At 36.9% G+C, this 19,932-nt stretch overlaps 1 protein-coding gene across 12 annotated transcripts in view; it reads left to right on the plus strand.

The window, feature by feature from the left end:
- Positions 1–19,932, plus strand: part of NR3C1 (nuclear receptor subfamily 3 group C member 1) — a 132,249-nt gene that overhangs the window by 77,875 nt on the left and 34,442 nt on the right. The window lies entirely within an intron of this gene.

Here is a 19,932-nt window from a genome sequence, read left to right on the forward strand (position 1 = left end):
GGAAGGTCTGAGAGACCAATTTGTCATTTTGAACGTGGCGTCAGTAGAAGAGCTTATGACTCATCAATCACGTCATCCTGGACAAGCATCAAATGGGTATGAGCCAGGACATGATGTGCTGAAAGACATTCATTTCTCCTCTTTTCCTTCTCTGTGTTTTCTTTGCCACAAAACTCTAGTCATGTCAAGCCCAAACGTTCCATAGTAAGAACATTTCAGCTCAGTTCATAATAAAAATTGAGGGCGTTTGTGTATATTATCTGTTGTAAATTGAATAATGCTATATTCAGTCATAATTTATTTCAAATAGGTCTTTTCTTTCCCAAGGATTCTACTTTAATAATGAAAGAATAATAATTCTCTAAGAATATTTAAGAGCAGGTTTATATTAAGTATTTAATGTCCTTTCACTTTCAACTTTCTGGTTGTAAAGCAAAATAACTATATTAATACTAAAGGATATGAAGCATATGTCCTGTTAAAAGAGTTTTGGCAGTTAGAAGGCTTGTCTTCTGGCGTTGAAAAGGCATGTTCCTTAGGGCAGCTGTGAACAGTATATACAGATGTCCCTGAAAAGACCAATGGTGGATGTAGTTCTTTGTACTTTTGTACAGATTGGCATTCTGGTTGCTGAGTGATTGACTTCTGTTTTCAATTCTTCTGTTCAAACTCACTATTGTTCTAATGACTTTGCTTAAGTAGAGCACCTCCTTTTACTATAAGCCATCAGAGCACTTACCTTTAATTTTTTAAAGTACTCAGATGAGAACCTCATAAATTAAAGAACAACTATAATTCGGAGTCAACACATCCAACCAAGCCTTTGGCAAAAGGAACTTTCCTTTGATTTGCTTTCCTTTAACATTCTACTGTCAATTTTTGCTGATTTTTTTCTTTGGAGCAATGACTTGTTTAATATATTTCAGGCTTTTGACTAAACCAAGTAATATAGGTTAATATTTTGAAACTACAAGAGCTTAGAAAACATCTGAAAGAAGAGTTTTGCATACGCCCACAGATTGAAAAGTTGTTTCATTTTTAATAGATGAGCTGCCTTCATTATGTATACTTAATGGCTGGCACTCAAAAATATTTGGTAAATGAATGATACCATCTTTCAAAATATTTAACCCTCCCAGAAGGCAGAACCAAGGTTTGGATCTTCTAAATTTTTGCATTTCCATGTAAATTTTGAGAGTCGGCTTGTCAGTTTCTACACACACACAAAAAGCCTGCTGAGATTATGATTGGTATTGCATTCAGTTTATAAATCAGTATGGTGAGAACACACATAACTAACATTTTATATCCTTCCATTTAGTTAGATCTTCTTTAGTTTCTTTCAACAATGTTTTCTAATTTTCCCTTAGAGCTCTTACCTTTTTTTCCCATTTATTCCTATGTTTTGTGTGTATATATATATGTATTTGTTTTGCTGTACTCATAAGTGACATTAATTTTAAATTTCATTTTTGAATTGTTTGTTGCAATATATAGAAAGAGGGTTGATGTTTATATATTGTGCTCTGTCACCATACTAAATGTATTGATTTATTCCAATTTCTTTTTAGCCAGTATTTCTTTGAATATCTTTCTGCTTCGTTCTCACTGTCTTCCATTTCTGAGACTTCATTTACATGTGTGTTAGGCCATCTGATATCGTCTCTCAGGTCCCTTAAGTACTATTAATTTTTCATCAAGTCTTTTTTACCTCTCTGTTCTTCAGACCATATGAAAATTCCATGGATATTGCGTATGTAACAGTTCACTTAATCCTCCTGTTTTTTGTAAGGTACCTCTGCCCTCAGCTCTGTCTGGAATCCTTCATTCCAGAGCCCTTTTATTTTGCTCTTTACAGAGAAAGGCCTTCAATCTTCTGTCTAGGAGGGGATAGATAGGGTGAAAGGAAGGACGATAACTTCTAGTTTCAAAAACTGGGATCAAAATAACAGAGGAATCCACCTTGGAGGAAACAGAAAATATGCAGAGAGAAGGGACTTTCCAAAAACCTATCATCTATATGCTCAGAGATAAGAAAAATATTGCATTCATCAAATAAGAGTAAGGGGCTTTAAAAAAGGGAAGACATTTTGGAGAATAAAAGCAAACTCTTGGAAATTAAAAAGGTGACAGCATAGATGCAAAGCTCAGTAGAAGGATAGGGATATTAACCCAGAAATAAGAGCAAAGAGACAAAGAAATGGAAAATAGGAGAGAAAATGAGAGGACCAAAGAGTTCCAGAAAGAGAAAATGTAGACAACAAAAGGAAAGAAATCATCAGGGATTGGAATAGGAGATGTAATATAGGGATTAAGTTATTTGTGCCTTTCCCTATTTATTTTACTTAGAGTTTAAAAAAGAATTTACTATAGAACAAAGCATACATAAGAATAAACAAAACACACGTATATACAATTTATTGAATAATTATAAAGCTAGCACTTGTGTCAGTATCATGCAGGAAAAGAAAAAGAACATTGCCAGTACCCTGGAAGCCTGCAGTGTGACCTTCCCAGATTACAGTCCCATTTTGCTCCCCCTCCCTAGAGGTAACCACTATCCTGACACTTATAATTATTTTCTTGCTTTCCTTACTACCTATACATACACCCTTAAACAATATCTTAGTTTGCATCTTTTTGAACTTTAATGAATAGAATAATATTACATGTATTATTTTGTGTCTAGTTTCTTTCTCTTTACATTACATAATTCATCCATGTTACTATATTTAACTGTAGTTCACTGCTGTTTAGAATTGTACCACTGTTTATATATCCGTTCCATTATTATGAACATTTGAGTAGTTTCTAGTTTTGGTTTATTAACAAAAAATGCTGCTCTCAGCATTGGTATACATTTTACTGTATATGCACATTAATGTCTTGATGAATATTAATTTCTTGGTGTATGTCAGGTGGTGCAGTTGCTGGATCATAGGATATTCTTGTCTTCATCTTTACTGGGTAATGCCAAACTGCCTTTAAAAGTGATGTACCATTTAAACTCAGTTCCTTCTTATTGTTAAATGTTTAATTTTTGGCAATCTGGTGTGTATGTATAATGGTATTTTATAGTGGTTCTAATTTACATTTCCCTGATTACTAACAAGGCTGATAAAATTTTGGAATTCCTATCTTATAAAGTATCTGTGTAAGTTTTTTGTCCATTTTTTCTAGCAGGTTTTCTGTCCTTTTATTTGAAACGTAAATTTGTAAATATTCTCAGAGGACAAGTGGCTAGGGTGCTTTTCCTTAGATTTTAGCCTAAATCCTGTATCATTTTGTCAGCTCACGAGTGCTTTTAAGGTGATTTTTCAAAAAATTTTTTATCCAGCATTTTGTTTTTGTCAGGCAAGTTGGCCGCATAACCTGGCCTCCCATTTCTAACAAAGAAAGCTGTAAATGCTCAACAGACTTGGAACCAATCTTCCTGATTTTGACCCGACCTTTAACCCAAGTTTCTGAGCTTTTTGGAAGTTCTGTCATACTAATTAGGTTGCTTCTTAGCTTTCCCCACTGGTAACTTAACAGACCCCAGGACACTCAATCCAATATAAAATATTGCTGGTATTATCTCTTCTCTTTTTCCCCCCCAGCGCTATTGTGGTATAATTGACAAAAAAATCACTTCTCTTATCTTTATTCTTAGAGGTTTATGCCTTTTAAAACAAATGTCATTACTCTCATTTTACTGGGCTCCAGAGGGAGCTGAAATAAAAGCTTGCGTTAAAAATATCATCTTTAACCAGAACTATAGATGGCTGGTCATTTTATTTTCAAGCTCACAGACACTTCAAACAATAATATGGCTAAAAGAAGTATTAAGTGAGCAACAGTACAGGCTCTGATCATCATAGACTGTACCATCAGACTTGAAATATTTTTAAACTGATTTAAGTTAGGGCTTTATAGATACATCCTCAGTGGACTAAGTGTTGAAATAATGTCTGAAACATTCTTATAAATCAAGAGAAGACAAATACCCCAGTAGAGAACTAGGCAGTGATCATCACTTGACAGCTGACCAGATTTGTTTTCTGTTTGGAGTGGATGCAGGGACATGCATGTGCCTGCTTTCCTGGAACCAAGGGGAGGGTAGGCAGTTTAACACCATGTGTGAAAAGCCCTAAATTATCCATTGGCTTTCCTTGACCTTCTAGGTATTTAACTTAAGTATATAATCAAAGATGTTTGGAAAGGTTTATGCAGTGGTATTTATAATAGTGAAAAAACAAAGAGTGACCAATAATGAGGGACTGGCGAAGTTAAAACTTTGCCACCATCAGAGAATCATGTAGTAAAAGGTTATCTATTGACATATAGGACATTTTCTCAAAATGCTAAGTAACGAACAACAAATGAACCATGTCTCACATATAAAACACTGAGCCATCTATAGTATTATCCCCAAAATAAATAAGATGAAGGATTTGTATAGAAGTGTTTGCTGGGTTTTCTCTGACAAAAGTAAGATGGCATTTTTTTTCTAATTTAAATTTTTTGGTGTTTTCCAAATTTAACTAAATATTATTTTTATAATTTTAAAAAGTATCTTCCAGTTTAGCTTTATTTGGCAAATTACTTTTTTAATGTATCTACTTGTATATTTCTAAATGAATGTAAAGCAATAATCTTAGAGTAGATTATGGATTAGATATAAAGAAATAAACTAGGAAAAAATAGTTTGGGCTTTTTATGGACATAGTAACAAGTTTTCCTCAGTGTGGGGATCATAGTTGTATTGAGTTATTCAGTTTTCCTTTCCCACATGAATGAAAAATGGGGCAAGTCCACACCTAGAACCGCCTTAGCAAGTAGCACTCTACTGCACATGATGCTTGCAGGGAGAAAAGCAATTTTCTATTCCAAATGAGACCTTCAAGCCCACAAATAGAGTCAACGAGTCATTTCAGCTACCCACTGCAGTGGCAAGAAAAGTGTGAGTCTTTCATGTTCTCTACCGTAAAACTGTTTCTCATTCTTTTCAGGCTTACACTACATTTCAGAAATAAAAATTTTCCTTTATATTACTCTTTTTGGGGACTATGAGAAAAATTGAAATTTCAAACAGGGATGTCAGATCTGCACTGGTATTCAGCACGTTCTGTTTCCTGCATACAGAACTGACTGCTTACATAAGAACTCAATTTTAAAACACTCTCTAATGGCTGACTATTCACGTTCTTATTCTTTTAAGGAAGGGATGTGGTTTAGTTAAAAAATTTTTGTAATACTTTTGATAAAGTGTTTAAGATAAGTTTGTGAGAATACAGCGTTGAATTTGTTTTTAAATCTTATGCAAATTATTTTAGAAAAAGAATTACTATTATTTGATCATAATTGCATATCAAATTCAGAGCTTGTAGATTGCAAGTTTCCCACTGCAACAGTAGCTCCCATTTATCTGTTCTCAAAAAAGTGCTGCTCGTGCCCTTGAAATTTTTATACTCCTAGGAATATCCCCAAAACTTTTTAAAGCAAAAATCATGTCATCACTTGCTTTCAGAGTTTCTTTCCCATTCCCATATGGTTTCTGAAATGTTAGCAGACACCATTTTAGAAGAAACAAGTTACTTGTCTAACATTCTAAATTGAACTGCAGTAATCTACAGAAAAATTAAAGCTTGCTTGTTCTTTATTAAGTTCAGCAAAGTGAAACTATATGATAGCTTATGTTGCTTATCACTGTTATTTATGAAATTTTATTGAGAAAATCTGTACATAGATAAACATATTGAAGTCATAGTACATTATATTTTCAGTATGTTTTGACTGATATTTAATTATATAATTTAGCAAAGGAATTTTAGAACAATTCACATGTGTTTTCAAAATGTAGTCACCCTTTTTTATCTATGTCTGGAGAATGCACGGTAAATAGATAATAAATGAGTATTGGTGAAAAGTAGTAATTCTAGATCTATGGTAACTGTTACTTTGGGTATCACTTGACCTTAGTTTCTCTGAAATAGGAGCTCTTAACATCCTATTATCACTATAATGTTGTACTAATTTAATCTACCATATAGTTAGCCAGAAGTCTATTATTACTGTATGTGCTAAAAATTTAAAAAGCAGTAGACTTTTCAAATAAACTGAAAATACATCTAAATAACTTTTTTTAATTTGAATTCTGATTCAGATTTAGACTTTGCCTCTCAGTATTATTTTTTATTTTATATTGGAGTATAGTTGATTAACAATGTGTCAGTTTTGGGTGTACAGCAAAGTGATTCAGTTATATATATATATATATGTATCTGTTCTTTTTCAAACTCTTTTCCCATTTGGGTTATTACAGAGTATTCAGCAGAGTTCCCTGTGTTATACAGTAGGTCCTTGTTAATCTGTTTTAAATATAGCAGTGTGCACGTCAATCCCAAACTCCTAATCTATCCCCGCTGCCCCCAACCATAAGTTCGTTCTCTAAGTATCTGAGTCTGTTTTGTAAATAAGTTCATTTATATCTTTTTTTTTTTTTTAGATTCCACATATAAGTGATGTCATATTTGTCTTTCTCTGACTTACTTCACTTAGTATGATAATCTCTAGGTCTGTCCATGTTGCTGCACATGGCATTGTTTCATTCTTTTTAATAGTGGAATAATATGACATTGTATGTATGTTCCACATCTTCTTTATCCATTCCTCTGTCAATGGACATTTAGGTGGCTTCCATGTCTTGGCTATTGTAAATAGTGCTGCAATGAACATTAGGGTGCCTGTATCCTTTTGAACCATGTTTTTCTCTGGATATATGCCCAGGAGTGGGATTGCAGGTTCATATGGTAGCTCTATTTTTAGTTTTTTAAGGAACTTCCACACTGTTCTCCATAGTGGCTGCACCAGTTTACTTTCCCACCAACATTGTAGGAGGGATCCCTTCTCTCCACACCCTCTTCAGCATTTATTGTTTGTGGACTTTTTGATGATAGCCATTTTGACTGGTGTGAGGTGATACCTCATTGTAGTTTTGATTTGCATTTCTCTAATAATTAATGATGTTGAACATCTTTTCATGTGCCTCTTGGCCATCTGTATGTCTTCTTTGGAGAAATGTGTATTTAGGTCTTCTACCCATTTTTCGATTGGAATGTTTGGTTTTTTGATATTGAGCCTCATGAGCTGTTTGTAAATTTTGGAAATTAATCCCATGTCGGTCACATCATTTTCAAATATCTTCTCTCATTCTGTGGGTTGTCTTTTCATTTTGTTTATGGCTGTGCAAAAGCTTTTGATTTTAATTAGGGCCCATTTGTTTGTTTTTGTTATTTCCATTACTCTAGGAAATGGATCGAAAAACATCTTGGTGCAATTTATGTCAAAGACTGTTCTGCCTATGTTTCCCTCTAAGAGTTTTACAGTATCCAGTCTTACATTTAGGTCTTTAATCCATTTTGAGTTTATTTTTGCATATGGTGTTAAAGAGTGTTCTAGTTTCAATCTTTTACATGTAGCTGTCCAGTTTTCCCAGCACCACTTATTGAAAAGACTGTCTTTTCTCCATTGTATAGTCTTGCCTCCTTTGTCGTAGATCGATTGACCATAGGTGCGTGGGTTTATTTCTGGGCTTTCTATCTTGTACCATTGATCTATATTTCTGTTTTTGTGCCAGTACCATACTGTTTTGGTGACTGTCGCTTTGTAGTATAGTCTGAAGTCAGGGTGCCTGATTCCTCCAGCTCTGTTTTTCTTTCTCTAGATTGCTTTGGCTATTCAGGGTCTTTCGTGTCTCCACACAAATTTTTAAGGTTTTTTTGGTTCTAGTTCTGTGAAAAATGCCATTGGTAATTTGATAGGGATTGTACTGAATCTGTAGATTGCCTTGGGTAGTATAGTCATTTTGACAATATTAATTCGTCCAGGTTAAGACCATGGTGTATCTCCGTCTGTGTCATCTTTGATTTCTTTCATCAGTGTATTATGGTTTTCCAAGTATGGGGCTTTTGCCTTCTTAGGTAGGTTTTATTCCGAGGTATTTTATTCTTTTCGATGTGATGGTAAATGGGATAGTTTCTTGAATTTCTCTTTCTGATCTTTCATTGTTAGTGTATAGAAATGCAGCAGATTTCTGTGTATTGATTTTGTATAAAGGGTCCTGGGACTAGTTCTCTAACTAGTTGAGCTTTAATTTCTAAGTTCTGAGTTTCAATTTATGCTTCTATACAATGGGATTAGTAACATCTGCTTTCAGGATATTAATGAGGATTACAGAGTATATCAGGTGCCTAAGACGTAAGAAGTGCTAAATGGTAGATGTTATTATATAGTCCAGTTGAATATATAATTCTACTACCCTAGCACCTTTTTTAAATTAAATAACTACAATGTTGTTGTTGTTGTTGTTTTTTGGCTCTATCAGTCTTCTTGACATCAGTGGACATGTTAATTTATGTCCATGATTTTCTTCTAGTCAATAGATGTAAATCTTCCATCTATAAAACTGGTAGTGTGGCTAGACAGCTCCTTTCTAGTTAAGGCTGTATCCTATTAAGTGTTATGAATTTTTCAAACTAATACAGAAATTATTCACATCATTGTATATCCCCAGCTGGATACTTTGGTGGAGCAGTATATTTCATAAAAAGTAAATGCATTTCAAAAAATTCTAAGGTCTAATATGGTAGTCAGGCATAACTGCTTCAAAGCTCCTCTAAGGGCAAAAATGGTGTTTTGAATATGCAAAACACTTCTATTTCTATTTTTGTATTTTTGATACGAGGTCTCTGTGTTATTAACTCATAATTTAATGGCTCGTGTGACATTGTCTTAATAATGTAGAATGTGAATATGCTAATTTAAGACTTAAGTCAGTATAACAAGAATCTAAAGGAAAAATGGAAGTGACTAAGATACTTTTGTATCTTTTTAATTATAGATAATTTCTACTTCATTGTGATAACAAGGATAGTCAGAAGAAGGAAAAACAGAAATTATTTTTGATGTTTACCTTTACCTCAGGACTATCTACTTGATGACTCACACACTCTTTTAAAAACTCTGTCAAGCTGAACAGATATTACCCTGCGGGTCCCTGCCAGATAACACGGTGATGAGGGTAAGGAGCCTGGATTTTGGAATCAGACAGTGCTGAATTCAAATCCAGATTGTGCTAATGCGACTTTGGCCAAACACCTGGCTTAATTTCTGTATTCTCATTTGTAAAATGGACTAGTGGTAAGGATTATTTGAGATAATACATTTATTAAAGTCCTTAGCCATGGATCTTGGTTTGTAGAACTAAAAGTCAACCAACTGGTGTCCAATACGATTATTACTATGATGGGAGTGTTTTGTTCCACCTACCTGAAAACCTTCCCAGTCTTAAATTTTTCATCTAACTGCCTGCATTGCAGATGTCCCTAGAAGAGGAAGGAAGAAAGGAATAAGTAACCTTTACATCATTGCAGAGACTAATTTCTTATTCCTTTCTTCCTTCCTCTTCTAGGGACAAGTTCACCAATGTTCTCACTGTATATAAATACTTTAAATTATTCCTTTAAATTGTTTCAGTGGATATCTAAGAATCAGGGTGTGAAGTGAGAGCATCATCATCAAAACCTGAGGGAAATGCATATCAGTAAGGAAGTTCTCATACTAATTTAAGAATCTAATTTAGAATCAAGTCTTGGCTTTTGACTGAAGGTGGGAGTATGTGGCTTTAGACCAAGTTCAGGTTGGTTTTGAGGGTTTTGTTCTTTCCTTTATACTAAAATAAAAATGAATGTAGACACAGCTGTTCTGCATTTTGTTTGATTTTATAAACATCTTAGTAGGAATTGTGCTAATTGTACAGTATGAGATATACATTAGTGTGACTAAATTTTCAAATGATACACAGACTGTCGCACAATTATAAGGCAATTGTTTTTACCTATTTGACCTGCTCTGGCAATCCTTATTTGGCCAGAAATCTTTTGCAGATCATGTTTGGAAGCAGGCACAGGGAATTTGCTTCCTTTTGCTGTATATCACTGAGACATCAAACCACAGCCCTCAAAGTAGAAGGCAGTTCATCCCTCAATTTGAAGACCTAGATCCACCTCATCTTCTCAGTTTTGCCACTTGATTGTAGTGAGGGAGGTGGAATACTGGTTAAGAACGCTGATTTTGGTGTCAGAAAGCTAGGCATTTGAATCCTGACTTCGCTAGTTACCGTGTCACTGTAGGCAAGTCAGCTTCTCTAAATCTGCTTCCTCATCTGTAAAACACTGAAAACAGTACCCACCTCGTACGTTTGTGGAGAGGATTAAAGGGGATAATGTATATAAAGAAAGAAAGAGCTTGCAGAGTGGCTCCTAGTAGTAGTGAGGTGATAGCTGTTTATGAGATTGTACCCATAATACAGTTAACATGTTAGCTGCCTCAAATTCTTTTGCAGAATATAAAAAGATGTAACATATAAGTAAGCTAAATAAAATAACATATACTGGACACTGTAACAAGATGCTGGTGATATAAGAGGCCTAAGACATGGACCCTACCTGAAAGGAATTATTGATGGAAATATAAATCAAAAGATACCATGTGTAAAGTGCTACATGGCAGTGTTTAAGGGAGTCTAGAGGTTGTCTTGGATCAGAAAGGCCACGGCAGACACTCCAGGCTGGAAGAAGATATCTTAGGACAAGCTTTGAGGGAAATGAGGCACTTAGTAGTCCCTTCATAAATACTTGTAGAGGGACTTCCCTGGTGGTCCAGTGGATGGAACTCTGCGCTCCCAATGCAGGGGCCCTGGGTTTGATCTGTGGTCAGGGAACTAGATCCCTCATGCCGCAACTAAAAAAGATCCCGCACGTGATGAGGAGGATCCCATGTGCCACAACTAAGACCCGGCGCAGCCAAATAAATAAATAAAAGAAATATTAAATAAAAAATAAATATTTGTGGAATATAGGATCCCTAAGGTGATAAAGAAACCAAATGGTTCATGTAGAGGAGTGGGAAGACATATAATTGGAGAAAGAAAGAGGAACCAGATTGTGGACCATGTTGGGCTTGTACTGCTTATTACACGGAAGAGCCTCGGAGATTTTTAATTATGATGAGAAAAATGAGTTTTAGCGTTGTAGGGGACATAATGGAAAGGGAAGCAGCCAGAGCCAGGAGGACTACTTAGTATAAACCAGTGCAGTGGTTAAGGCAGGAGGTGAGGGAAGACATGCATTAAGATGGAGGCAGAGTGGACAGAAAGGGAAAGGTACATCATAGGGAATAATAAATAGGATGTGGAAAAGGGTTGGAATTGGCAACTAAGTACTAAGGGTTACTAAGTATAGTGAGAGGAAGTCAGGTCTCTCTGAGAACAGAGTAAGATATTTAGAAATATGTGGTGGTTGTAGTTGAGGTGGAAATGCATAGCGTTTTTTTCTTGTCAAGCATTTCACAGCAGTTATATTACAAATTACAGTAAATGATCAAAATTCCAGAATCCAAAAATTAAATAATTTCCTTCAAACTAATGTAAAATGAAATAAAATACAAACCATCAACTTAACACTATTCTAAATTAAAGTACAAACCCAAAACAGACCACAGTTGGTGAAATCTACAAAGTAGACACACATGACTAAAACCAAAGAGGACTCCCGAAGTCCAAATAACTGAATGTACAAAATACAAAAGATGCAGGTACCAGCCCCAATTAAAGCTTATAATGGAATTACAAATAATTATAATAACCACAGCATTCAGCTATGGGACTTGACTCCTAAGTTACCTACTGAGTAGCACTGTAGGAAGACAAGGTATTACCACCCCACTCCCTAAAAATAAAACCCAAGTAAAACTACAAATACATTGGTATATGAGAAAAAACAAGTCATGAAAGGACATTCTTAAAAATTAATCACAAGTGAGATTCAAGCTCAAAAATTTTGTTCTTGCCTTATTTGAAGATGTCACATTCATAATTCTGCACGTACTAAATCATAGTTATTCTTGTGTGCTCTTAAGAAGCAAGAAAGCATCAGATAGAACAAAATCAGGTCTTCATTCTAGAAATAACCATGTAATGAAAAAAGTTTTTTCCTCACTGTGCTTGCTACTTACTCTTGGTCTTAGTGTTCTGTTACTAGAACATCATTACTCCTCCTTTCATTGAAACTCATGTCCCTCAGTTCAGGCCTGAGCAAATGGAACTGAAAACATGAAACAAGATTTCATCTCTTAGGAACTAAGTTACCCAGCACAGTCACTAGACTGAGGACTGATCCTTCCAGAGAGAAAGAAACACAGAGGAAAACACGTTAGATTAGACTTTAAGAAAGGAGCATATAGATAGGGTGACCATATTCTCTCTTCATATAAATAAAAATACAGGTCCAAAGAAGTCTTTCACAGACCCAAGTATATTCTTGCCTACTTCCTACCCCTACCTTGGGAAATAGTGACAGCTTCTTTGGAGTTTATTGATTCAACTCCTTCATTTTACAGACAGGGAAACTAAGTGCAGAGATGTTAAATGACAGGCCATTGGTGTCTCAGAGATCTAAAAAAAGACATCTCCTCCAACAGTCATCCTTTACTGAAAATGTTCCTGGACACTACAGTACAGCTTTACAGTACAGGCTTTGTTGCTCTAACCTCCTCCCTAAGATAAGTGAGTATAAATGATGCATAGTTTGAGGAAACTGTCTTAGTAGGCACCTAAAGTTAAAACCAATAGAAACCTCTCTCAACAAATGCAAAGCAAAGAGATTAATCAGTCTTCTTTTTTTTTTTTTTGGCTTGCTAAATAAGATAAAATGCACTCTGCTAAAACCATTTAACAGAAATATTGTGAAAGCCTTCCCCCAGAGTATTTTTCTATTTGATTTGAAAACTATTCCATAGCTTATTATCAAACAAATCAGTAATCCTTTAGCTAATGCAGGGATAAATGGGCAGTCAGAAAATATAATCACCTGGTGTGTGCAGCTGAGTATTTACATTTTTCCTAATGAACAAAGATAAGAAAAGTGCAGGTGACTTTAATGTGTAAAAATCACCTCTTAGTGCTAGTGCTAGAGGGAAAAATAAAAGCAAATTACTAACTCAAACTAATCACTAAACTTGTATAGTCCCTGGCCTCAGCTCTGTTTTGAATCTCTTTTTGGACTTGTCTTGAATCAAAGAATATTTACAGCTACCTCAGTAGGGCAGTTGCTCCATTTTAAAAGATAGTTTAGAAGGTCTTACAATAAGTTTCTGGTCCTTGTTGAATTTTCTTTTTTTTTTTCCCCTCACTTTATGTTGCTTAAAGATTTATAGCAAGGATTTCTTAACCTCAGCACTGTTGACATGGAAGCTGGATAATTATTTGTTGTGGAAGACTGTCTGCTGTGCATTGTGGGAGGCTTAGCAGCACCCTAGCCTCTTCTCACTAGATACCAGTGGCATTTCCCGAGTTGTGACAACCAAAAATGTCTCCAGAGGTAGCCAGATGTCCCCTGGGGAGTAAAACTGCTCCCGATTGAGAACCACTGCTTTATGGTGTTAGGACAAAAACTGGTAAGCCAGTGAGAATATACCTATTCCATTTGTAGTTGGTAAAAATTAATCGAGTTGTAGCAGCTTTATTTCCAGGATTTTTTCCCACGTTAATATTTGCTGTCTGAGATAATATCAGTTTTGCTTTTTTCCAAAATGAATTTCTTGCATTTCATTGAAAAATTGTTGATTAAATTCACTTAAATTGAAGGCTAAGCCAACCACACCATTTGGGTTTATCGTAGTTTATCGTCTCTCTTCCTTCCTCCGTGGGGGAAAGCCTCTCACTTAGTAAGCAATACTGTATCATTTCGCCAAGTACATTACAGTCCCCATTTAGAAATAAGGCAATTGAGATTTAGAGACATTAAAAGGTCACGAAGCTACGACACTGCAGTTAGGTTATGAATTCTAGCATGTCTGACTTAAAGTCCTCACTGTCCTCTTTAACAGCAGTTCTCAACATGTGATCTGTGGACCCCTGGGAGTCCCCATTCCTTTCAAAACTATTTTCATAATACAGAGTCTTTATTTGCATTTTTCACTCTGTTGACATTTGCACTGATGGTACCAAAACCAATGATGAGTAAAACTGCTGGTGTCTTAGGGTACAGTAGTCACTGTATTTAACTGCAGTATACTCACAGTTAAAGCAGCAAGCAAGCCAGTTCCACTTAAAGATACCTTTGAGGAAGCAATATACTAATTCACTTAAATCTCCACCCTTTAACATATGTGTCTTCTTAATATCCATTTTGTGTAAAGCACTTACGCTGCATATGGTATTTGATGGTTGTCTCAGTCTTACATGTGCTTTTCTTTAAGTTGAGAGTTGAACAAACTACTTTTTTCATGGTATAGAATGGATAAACTACGGGTTTTCAGCCTTGGGAATTTGGCAAATGTTTTCTCAGAAATGACTGAAGTGAGCTTATCACTTCAAGGAAGACAAGTGACAGTACTTGTTGCCAATCAATAAAAATTAGAGTTTCCCAAACAAAATGCAGAATTTTGGAAACCTTGTATCTGCCACTGTGAGCTTGACAAATACAACTCTTACATTGTATAATGAACTGTGTCAACATTTGGAAGATCTGCATAACTTAGTGAGCCAGTATTTTCCAAATGACTAATGCATGATAGTTCAAAATCATGCATGGGTAAAAGATCCATTCAAAGTACAAGACAGACCAGTGGATTTTAATGTAACACAGGTACAAAAAAGTGCACTGATAGGGTTTTAGATTCCTCATTGCAACACTAACGTTTACGAAACTAAACTGTCGATTTTGGGTGCAGAATCAAGAAAGAATATCTACAATTACCTGAACTTAAGTTTCTGGAGGACCATTAACCTTCCCCTGTCTCACAGAGAACGTTCTTCAAAGCACTTCTCATTCCTTGGGATCCTCCAGAAAGGAAGGAGAAGTTGGGGGAAGGGAGAAAAAAGGAGTTAATGCCTGAGGGTTAAGGAGAAACATATTGTTTGATGATCACCGAGCGTGTGCCACTACTTTATGTAACTCAAATATATAATCTACACAGAAGGTCCTAAAATGGTACTAATAAGGAAAAAGAGTCAAGGGTTTATCAGCTAGCCACTGTCACACAGTTGTTAAAGCACTGGAGCTAGGATGTAAGTCCAGATTTGTCTATATATATAGCTGAATCACTTCTTAGTAGTACTACCATGACACTGAAGCAGCCAAAAATATTCTGCTACTCCTACCTAGATCAAAGTTTCTAGGTCCACTGTCATTTCAGTAACACATTTTCATGTATGATATGACCTCTGTATCCTCACAGTGCCTGGCATACAGATACCAGGAATCGTGCTGAAAGGGTGTAATTTACCTGCACGTTTTACATGTTTCTTAAGGTGTGTGTAACTTCCATCCATCCGTGATCCTCCTTTCATCAACTGCCTTTCTTGCAAGAAAATTAAATAGAAAAACCTGCTTTATACGTATCTTTTCTCTCTCTAATGTAAACTCAGTAGCCTCAGGAATAACTTGATGTCCAGCACTCTTTCCATTTTGAGTGGGAGACAGCATTCAAGTATTCACCTGAAACAACACATTTTGTTATTTCCACTCTTCACTTAAAAGAAAGTTCTCTGGATACAGTCAGTTCATAATAGAACCTCTTAGCATCTCCAGAATGTTTGTTTGACACAGCTGTAAACACACACTGAGCAAAAGACCGGGACAATTCAGCTTTTCTGTTCAAAAGCGGGTGTAGGGCTTCCCTGGTGGCGCAATGGTTGAGAGTCCGCCCGCCGATGCAGGGGACACGGGTTCGTGCCCCGGTCCGGGAAGATCCCACATGCCGCGGGGCGGCTGGGCCCGTGAGCCATGGCCGCTGAGCCTGCGCGTCCAGAGCCTGTGCTCCGCAACGGGAGAGGCCACAACAGTGAGAGGCCCGTGTACCGCCAAAAAAAAAAGGGGGGGGGCGTGTAATATGCAGTCTTATTATGGTGTGCTTTTTCTTTCTTGTTGTCACGTGTCTTTATTAAAAGATGATGATTCTGTATGGTTTTCCTTTGAGTTCTAACCATTTTGTTGAACCAACCCCGCCCTTTTAGCAGTATCATAGGGTCACAGTTGCAATTGAATAACATTTTGTGTTCTTTCATTTCTCCCAATGGGGTTTACTGTAGGCCATCATAGTGCTCATATTTGTGTGACAAAAACTGATTTTTTTTCATTGATGTCAGTGGTACACTTAGCAGCTTTCCATGTATTTAGTTTTTATCTGATGTAGCCTAGAATGACTGCCAGAAGGGATGCCGAAGGCCTGACTTAAATTCCAGATTCTTAGTTGCAGTTTGATCAGTCCATTTGTTCATGTAGTTTTTTTTTTTCTTTTTCTTTTTTTTATGTCTGCATTGGGTCTTCATTGCTGCGCGCGGGCTATCTCTAGTTGCGGCGAGCAGGGGCTACTTTTCATTGCAGTGCACAGGCTTCTCATTGCGGTGGCTTCTCTTGTTGCAGAGCACGGGCTCTAGGTGCATGGGCTTCAGTAGTTGTGGCTCACGGGCTCTAGAGTGCAGGCTCAGCAGTTGTGGCGTGTGGGCTTAGTTGCTCCGCGGCTTGTGAGATCTTCTCGGACCAGGGCTCAAACCTGTGTCCCCTGCATTGGCAGGAGGACTCAACCACTGTGCCACCAGGGAAGCCCTGTTCATTTAGTTTTAACTTTCTCTTTTGTTTGCCATCTCTAGCTCACAGTTGAGTGGCCTGAACGTGTTTTGCATGTGCTCTAATTATAACTGAGAATTTGGGAATACTGTCCTAGATTTTAGACTTAATACTACTTACATAATACTTATATCAGGCTTTCTCATAAAATCTTGTTTTCCTGAAAGAGAAAAGAATGAACATTTATCAGGTACCTGCTGGAGGGAGGGAGGAACTATGTGCTAGACTTCCTGTGTGTTCTCTTGTTTTCACAACACACACACAGGTGATGTCCTTCGAGTTTACTTGTGAGAAAACAGAGGTTCAAAGTAGTAGATACCTATCCAAGGTCACATAAGCTTTGAAATGGTAGAACTGGGATCTGAAACATGTCAATTTGACCACAAACAGGCTCCCTGATCAACCTCCAGCAACTGCGTGACCTCATCTAGAGGTGATGGCATCCTTTTCACAGGGTTGTTGAGAGGACAGATGAGATTCTATTCATGAAAGTGTTTTAATACTATAAAATACTACCAAAGTACTGTTTAAACATTTTTAATATGTATTTCTGTGTGAGTGTGTGTGTGTGTGTATATATATATAAAATTAGTTGAGGAAACATTGTAGAGTTAACCTTTCAAATCAATAAATATTGCACTTATTTTCCATAAACTAAATATACAAACAACTGGATGGTCCCTAAAAATAGATGTCAGATGACAGAGATTGGCTGAGCAGGAATAGGAGCATCTTCAGAACAGAAGCCAAGGAATTTTTTGCTTCCCTAACACATTGCTCTGTTCACTCACTCCAAGACCTTCCTACTTCTCTGTAAAACTCTGGCCCAGAGCAGCTCTGCTACATTAGTCACAAGTTTCCATTAATCAAGGATGGTTCGTGCCAGACCTACAGCAGAGTCATTTCAGGTTATTCTCTTCCATTGTAGGCTTTCAATATGCACTCAGTACACTCTCCCAAATCTAGCAGGGGATCAATGCCTTGTGATGCAGAAGCATCCAGAAATTCTCCTTGACAGTGTTCAGAGAACAATATGAAACCCTGGGGCCTATTCCCAGAACTGGAGTGGTGGGAATGCTGTCAGTCGCTAAGCCTCTAGATAAACATAGGGTTGGCTAGCTTCGTTTGAGGACAGAATTCAGGGGGAGCTTTGGAGTTTATCGACCTAATTATTTAAAGTGACATTTACAAAACAAATTGTCATTCTACAATTAACTTTAACTTTTTAAATATTTATTTAAAATGTTTGGCTGCGTTGGGTCTTCGTTGCTGGGTGGGGGCTATTCTTCGTTGCGGTGCACGGGCTTCTCATTGCGGTGCCTTCTCGTTGCAGAGCACGGGCTCTAGGCGCGCAGGCTTCAGTAGTTGTGGTTCACGGGCTCTAGAACACAGGCTCAGTAGTTGTGGCGCACGGGCTTAGTTGCTTCATGGCATGTGGGATCTTCCTGGACCAGGGCTCAAACCCGTGTCCCCTGCATTGGCAGGCAGATGCTTAACCACTATGCCAGCAGGGAAGTCCAACTTTTAACTTTTATTCCAAAAATAGAATAACAAAAAAATGTTACTTAATAAATATAATTTCTAACCATGTTAATTACCCAAACAATTTCTTAAGTCAGTTTGCTCTGTGATTTAGTTTAAGCATATTTGTAATTGAGATTTAATAATAATTTATTATTTATGAATAATTTATCCCTAAATGCCATCTCTTTTAGAGAATAGGCAGATAAAGAAAATCTCAGGGAGAGATTTCTTATATAGGTGATGAACAATACACTTTTAATGTGTAAAGTTCCAAAATCAACAGATTGCTACCATCCGTATGTTTGAAGAACACATGACCAGAGAAGGAATTAGCAGTCTCTAGAAACTATTTTCAGGGACTCTTTTTGTTTGTTTTGTTTTTGTTTTTTTTTTTTTGTTTTTACGGTACGTGGGCCCCTCACTGTTGTGGCCTCTCCCGTTGCGGAGCACAGGCTCCGGACGCGCAGGCTCAGCGGCCATGGCTCACGGGCCCAGCCGCTCCGCGGCATGTGGGATCTTCCCGGACCGGGGCACGAACCCGTGTCCCCTGCATCGGCAGGCAGACTCTCAACCACTGCGCCACCAGGGAAGCCCCCAGGGACTCTTTTTAGTTACACAAGGTTAGAAAGGTTAGGAACTCTTTTGAGTTATACAGTACACAATACAGTTTGGGTTCTAAAGTTAGCATGTAAGATGAACATTCCTTAGAAATATACAACATTGCAAACCACTGTATCATCTATAATGAAGGTTTTATAGTTAATCTTTCCTCTAGCATTAAAGGGATCACTGTTTCGTTGGTTTATAAAAATATATCTTTATAAGCAAATGTGGCAAAATGTTGAGAATTGGTGAGTATAAGTAAAGACTATACATCCATTGCACAATACTTTCAACTTTTGAGTGTTTGAAAATTCTCAAAACAACAAGTTAGAAAAGGAATATTTATCTTTTGTGGTGAGAAATCTACAAAATGAAAACAAGACCTAGCAGGAGAAGCAGATTCCCATTTTCCATCTTTTTCTCCAGGGCATATGTACACAGAGTGGGGAGGGCAGCATAGTCCTTACTGTTGAAAGCCCAGTGCTGGAAAAAAGTCTTACTTGCTGCAAGCCAGACTAGAAAGTTGTAGGAGGTAATGTTTCTGCACCATTCTCTTCTAAGTCATAAAAAACTGTCATTTCAGCTAGGATGACATTGGGAATGAGAGATGCTGGACCAAACTTTAATACAGTCATACCTCAGAGATACTGCTGGTTTGGTTCCAGACCACAGCAAGAAAGACAATGTTGCAATAAAGCAAGTCACTTTCCAGTGCATATAAAAGTTATGTTTACACTATACTATAGTCTGTTAAGTGTGCAGTGTGTCTGAAAAACAATGTATATACCTTAATTTTAAAATACTTTGTTGGGCATATACCCAGAGAAAACCATAATTCAGAAAGACACATGCACCCCAGTGTTCATTGCAGCACCATTTACAATAGCCAGGTCACGGAAGCAACCTAAATGCCCATCGACAGACGAATGGATAAAGAAGATGTGGTACATGTATACAATGGAATATTACTCAGCCATAAAAAGGAACAAAATTGGGTCATTTGTAGAGATGTGGATGGATCTAGAGACTGTCATACAGAGTGAACTAAGTCAGAAAGAGAAAAATATCGTATATTAATGCATATATGTGGAACCTAGAAAAATGGTACAGATGAACCGGTTTGCAGGGCTGAAAT

The sequence above is a fragment of the Orcinus orca genome, chromosome 3, assembly GCF_937001465.1.
Source record: "Orcinus orca chromosome 3, mOrcOrc1.1, whole genome shotgun sequence".
Lineage (NCBI taxonomy): Eukaryota > Metazoa > Chordata > Mammalia > Artiodactyla > Delphinidae > Orcinus > Orcinus orca.